Here is a 6703-nt window from a genome sequence, read left to right on the forward strand (position 1 = left end):
TCTCACATGACTGAGAAAGATAATGTGAATTTACAGAAAATGTGCTCTCAGGTTAGCTTATAGATCACCTTCCAAACCTCTGTGGGAAAAGCATGAGAAAATATTTTTCTCTCAAACATATCCCAGCAGAAGGCTTTTTCACACGGTAAAATCACCTTAGAACACACCAGAATTCATAAAATGAGTATGATACCGTCAACAAATGATTTATAATGTAACTAAAGTCTTAAAACCTTCTAGTAACTGCAATGCTTTTTAATGAGGTGCTATCATGTATATTGGTCCCAAGATGGCTGCCAACACTTCTTGGATGAAATGCTGACAGCCAATCAGATGAGATGTGTGGTTAGGCTCCGCCCAGATATATATGTGATTTTGATTGTGATTTTCTCCGGAACTACTGAACAGATTGACACCATTTAAGCAAAAGGCACGAGTCTGAACTGAGGACTACCTCCTTTGGTGTAATTCCGTTCAGCAGTTCGGGCTGTAGCTGCGGCTAAAGATCCTATGGGAAATTGCATGGGAGAAACACGTTTTGGAACCCCCCTTTTTTCTCTGCCCCCACTACACGAATCATCCCGAGACTTTCAGGATAGGAGCAGACCGGAGCTGGCCAAAAGTTTTGAAAATTTCGCGAAGATTTGTCAATCGGCGCCAAAGTTATTGGGAATAGAATGTTGCGGATTTCCTATGGAAAATAGGTCCTAACTATAACTGCCAGTAGGTAATACATATATATATATATATATATATATATATATATAAAGGTAGTTATAGTTAGGACCTAGTTACCATAGGAAAATCGTAACATTCTTTTCCCAATAACTTTGGCGCCGGATGACGAATCTTCTCGAAATTTTCAAAATTGGTGGGGCGCTCTGGTCAGCTCCTATCCTAAAAGTTTGGGGGTGATTTATCAAGCTTGGGCCAAGAAAAAAGGGGGGTCCCAAAACACGTTTTCTCCATGTTATTTCCCATAGGACATTTTGTAACAGGCTACAGCCCGAACTGCTGAATGGAATTACACCAAATTTTGCAAAAAATCAATTTCCCATAGGAAACTTTAGACATAGTTATAGCAAAAACTGCTGAACGGAATTGCACCAAATTTGGCAAAACGTTACTGTTAAGCTCAGAAAGCGACCTTTTAAAAAATGGTGTAAATCCGTTCAGTAGTTTTTGAGAAATTAAGAAATAAAGATAATGATATCTATGGCCGCGGTGGATCCGTGCACCCTCCAGATCACGAGCTTCATGCTAATTGGCTGTCAACACTCCAAACCAGGAAGTGTTGGCAGCCATCTTGTACCTCGGTAGAACTGAGGCACAAGAAAAGAGAAAAACAAACGCGCAAAACACGAAAAGGGGGCAGGGTAGAAACACCCTGACCCCCTAGGCTTGCTTTTTTCTTGTTTTAAATCGCGGGATGCGCGGAGGATCCGCGGATCCGGCCGCAAAATAATAAAAAAACAAAGCGCGGTCTCCCGCGCATCGTTTAAATAAACCCCCGAGTGGGCCAGGTCCCGGGGGCAGAAAATACCCAATCCCCCCCACACTGCCCCGGGAACCACCACCCCCGGGGCATTTACAATAAATGGGTGGGGGGCTCAAAGGCCCCCCCAAGCCCTGGGGACCGCCACCCCTCCGGGCTTTTGTAAAATATTGGTGCGGGCACATGCCCCCTCCCCACAGCCCCAGGGACCGCCACCCCCGGGGCTTGTTCGAAAAAAATAAAATAAACTGCCTGTGAGGGGGGCGCTTACACGCCCCATGGATCGCCACCTCCCCGGGTCTCTTAATATGCAAATTTGGGGTTCCGTTATGGACCTCCGAGCCCCGGGGACCACGCTTTAACAATGTTGGGAGGGGGGCCACGCGGCCCCCCTCCTGAAGCCATGGGATGGCCCTGGGGACCGCCACCCCCCAGAGCCGGCTCCTGCAGTGTCTCGGGGTGCCAACCCCTGGAACACTGCTGTTTGCTATGCTATGCCCCCTGGCGAGTTGTACGTTGGGGAATTAATTCCCCATGAATACTGAGGGTCCCTGGAGGCCAACTAGCCTACCAGGTACCTCTAGTATGCGCCAGGGAGCTGCGTTGCAGAGAGGGGTTCAGAGGCCACGCCCCTTTTTACACCTCTCTGCAACGCACCTCTTTGGCACTTTCTGGAGGTACCTAGTGGGCTAGTTGGACCCTAGGTACCCTCAGGATTCAAGGGGACTTAATCTCCCAACTTAAAACGGCCACAGGGCGCATTTACACAGTGGGGAAGGGAGGGGACGGGGCCTGAGATGACGTGTGCAAACATGCCCTGTGGCGCGTTTTAAGTTGGGGAAATAATTCCCCTTCAATCCTGAGGGCCCCTGGGGGCCAACTAGCCCACCAGGTGCTTCCAGTAAGTGCCACTCCGCTGTGTTGCAGAGAGGTGGTGTAGGCCGTGCCCCTTTTTACACCTCTTTGCAACGCAGCTCTGTGGCGCTTACTGGAGGTACCTAGTGGGCTAGTTGGACCCAAGGGACACTAAGGATTCAAGGGGACTTTATCCCCCAAATTAAAACGGCCACAGGGCGTGTTTGCACACGTCACCTCAGGCACCCCCCTCACTTCACCAGTGTGCAAACTCGCCCTGTGGCACGTTTTAAGAAGGTAGTTTTAATCCCCCTGCCCTATTATGTACTAGGGTCTTACAGAGGAACAGAAGAGGTCATGGTAATCACAGGGGTACCCCAACGCATAATGTTCCCTAGTGTATGTAGGTGTTTTCACTGTATTCTAAGTGTCTTTTAGCATAGCACTGGTTCTAGGCCTGGTTAGTCAGATTCAGTTACCACCAGTACCTGTCTGAAAAAGTTGTGGGCACAGGAGGACTTTCTGCTCCTCTGTTGGTTCTTTCTGTACATCTCTTCTTCTTCCTGCACTTTTCTTCGTCTTTGTGGACTTATGTTGCTTCTTTCTGCATTTCTTTTTTTTCTTTCTGTGCATTGTTTCTTCTTTCATCACATGTCCTACCTCTGTAGGTATAGTTAGAAACTAGCATTTAAAAAACCTTTGAAATTCACTGAAAAAACCATAGGTTTCATGCACGTTATAATTAGAAATTAGCATTTAAAAAACCTTGGAAATTCACTGAAAATATCATAGGTTTCAGGGGCGTTATAGTTAGTTGGACATTTCACTCGTACAAAACCAGTGAAATTCCCCCGTTATAGTTAGTTCACCTAACTATAACTTGTGTGCCCGCAATGCACTGCTGATGACGTCACATATTACATCACTCATTACATGGTCAGTAACATCACTCATGACATCACTCATGACATCTCAAAGGACATCACTAATGACATCTCAAATGACATCACTGATGACATCATCCTTGTGATAGTGGCTGACCTCCTCTCACTCTAATATAACCTTTGATACATACACCCAGAAATAGAAATTAACATTTTCAAAACAATGGACATACCAATACTAGTTACAACAACCTATTCAGTAATTCCAAGATCTACACACACATCCACTCATTCACCAACAGTCCTATACAGTCACGCATACATGTACTCAGTCATCATATGTACTCAAACAGGTATACATGCTGTTACACTCTGACACTCATCCATAGTTACTCACACACATAGTCACACATGCGGAGTAACAAACATCCATTTACTTGCATATACAGTTATACACACACCACCACACTTACTTCTACAGAAACTTACACATACTTACTTTCTTAAAGAATCACATATAGAAACACTCTCACATACACCAATACTCACATATACTAGTTTAAAACATATGTAGTTACTCATAAAGACACTATGGAGACAGTCATTCACTCACTAACACACTCAGCCACCAATTCAGTCCTGCATACATGCTGTCTTCAACACATACAAACAGTGAGTCACTCATTCGTGTATCTATGCACTAAGTAATACCCCCCACCGAACCATACAGACACTAAGACACTCATACTGATACTAAAAAAAACAACTATTAACCCATATAGACACTCATTTAGCTACTCACCAACCCATGCAGCCACTTATACATAAAGTGAGAGACTGATACATATATTTACATATTTAAACATTACTCACTAACCCATGTATTCACTAAGATACACTTAATCAGTCAGTTAGAGAGCCAGCTGGTTCACCGAAGACCTCCAGGCTTCCAAGCGAACCTGCCGAAAACTAGAAAAAAACTGGACCCGCAAAAGAACACCGGAAAGCTACACAGCCCACAGGAACACCACCCGCCGACATCACCAACTCATCAGATCCGCCAAAAGGTCCGCCTTCAGAGACCGCCTCGACAACAACGCACACAACAGCAAAGAGCTCTTCAGCATCGTGAAGGAACTCTCCTACCCCAGCTCCAACACCAACGACATCCCACCGTCACAAGGACTGTGCGACTTGCTGGCCACCTTCTTCCGCCGCAAGATCACAGACATCCACGATAGCTTCGACGCCGTCACCACCCCGACAACAGCCGATACCCCCGCTCCCATGACCACCACCCGCACCAACCGCCTGCTCGCCTGGACCAACACCAACAACGACGACACCATCAAGATCATGAACACCGTCCACTCCGGATCCCCGGAAGACCCCTGCCCACACCACATCTTCAACAAAGCCCATAGGACCATCGCTCCCCACCTTCGGAAAACCATCAACATCTCCTTTGAGACAGCGACCTTCCCGGAGAACTGGAAGCACGCAGAGATCAACGCCATACTAAAGAAACCCAAGGCGGACCCAAAGGACCTCAAGAACTTCCGACCCATCTCCCTGCTCCCATTCCCGGCGAAGGTCATCGAAAAGGCCGTCAACAAACAACTGACCAGCTTCCTCGAAGAGGACAACATCCTAGCCCCATCCCAGTCAGGGTTCCGCAGCAACCACATCACCGAGACTGCCCTCATTGCCGCCACCGACGACATCAGGATCATGCTCGACAACGGAGAAACCGCGGCCCGATCCTCCTGGACCTGTCAGCCGCCTTCGACACAGTCTGCCACCGCACACTAAGAGCACACCTCCACGACGCCAGAATCCAAGAGAAGGCCCTGGACTGGACCACCTCCTTCCTCTCCGGAAGAACCCAGAGCGTCCGCCTCCCTCCCTTCCGCTCCAAAGCCACCAAGATCATCTGCGGCATACCCCAAGGCTCATCTCTCAGCCCAATGTTATTCAACGTCTACATGGCACCACTCGCCCACGTCGCCCAACTACACGACCTAAACACCCAGCTGATCGTCTCACTCACCAAGAACCCCCACACCGCAAAACCAACCTCCACGAAGGATAGAAGGCCGTCGCCGACTGGATGAGGAATAGCCGACTGAAGCTGAACTCGGACAAGACGGAGGTCCTCATCCTCGGCTCCACCCCCTCGGCCTGGGACGACTCCTGGTGGCCGACGGCACTAGGAGCACCCCCTACACCCACCGACCACGCACAAAACTTAGGGGTCATCCTCGACTCCACACTCTCCATGACTAAGCAAGTCAACAGCGTCTCCTCCTCCTGCTTCAACACCCTCCGCATGCTTCGCAGGATCTTCAAGTGGATCCCCACCGAAACTAGAAGGGCGGTCACCCATGCCCTCGTCAGCAGCAGACTGGACTACGGCAACGCACTCTACGCAGGAGCCCCGGTCAAACTCCTGAAACGACTCCAACGCATCCAGAACACCTCCGCTCGGCTGATCCTGGACATTCCCCGCCGCAGCCACATCACACCCCACCTGAAAGACCTGCACTGGCTCCACATTAACACGAGGATAACCTTCAAACTCCTCACACACGCACACAAGGCACTCCACGACACCGGACCAGCGTACCTCAACAGACGACTCAGGCTCTACACCCCCGCCTGCCAGTTCCGCTCCGCAGACCATGCCTTCGCCACCTTCCCCCGCATCCGAAGAGTGACCGCCGGCGGCAAATCATTCTCCCACCTCGCCGCTAAGACGTGGAACACCCTCCCCATCCACCTACGGCAGGCCGAAGACCTTCTAACCTTCAGGAGACTCCTCAAGACCTGGCTCTTCGAACAGTAGCAGCATCCCCCCCCAGCGCTTGAGACCCTCACGGGTATGTAGTGCGCTTTACAAATGCTATGATTGATTGATACAATCAATTTTACCCAAAAAAAATCATCTATTTAGACACTTATATACCCATTTATTCTCCCATCGACCTTGAGATGTACATATATAAAACATATTTAACTTTCAGAAAAACACACATTCACTGGATGATGTCACCAGTGATGTCATTTGAGATGTCATCAGTGATGTCATGAGTGATGTCACTGACCATGTCATGAGTGATGTAATATGTGACGTCTTCAGGAGTGCATTGCGGGTGGGCGAGTTATAGTTAGCTGAACTAGCTATAACAGGGGAATTTCACTGGTTTTGTACGAGTGAAATGTCCAACTAACTATAACGCCCCTGAAACCTATGGTATTTTCAGTGAATTTCTAAGGTTTTTTAAATGCTAATTTCTAACTATAACGTGCCTGACACCTATGGGTTTTTCAGTGAATATATATATATATATATATGGAGACGGTGGAATAAACACTTTTTAGCACCAGTTTGGGTCCGTGTCCGTTACATTGGGAGAAAAGAACCTGCAGCGGAATTCACGTTATATATATATATATATATATATATATA

Source organism: Triturus cristatus, chromosome 3_2 (genome assembly GCF_964204655.1).
Source record: "Triturus cristatus chromosome 3_2, aTriCri1.1, whole genome shotgun sequence".
Lineage (NCBI taxonomy): Eukaryota > Metazoa > Chordata > Amphibia > Caudata > Salamandridae > Triturus > Triturus cristatus.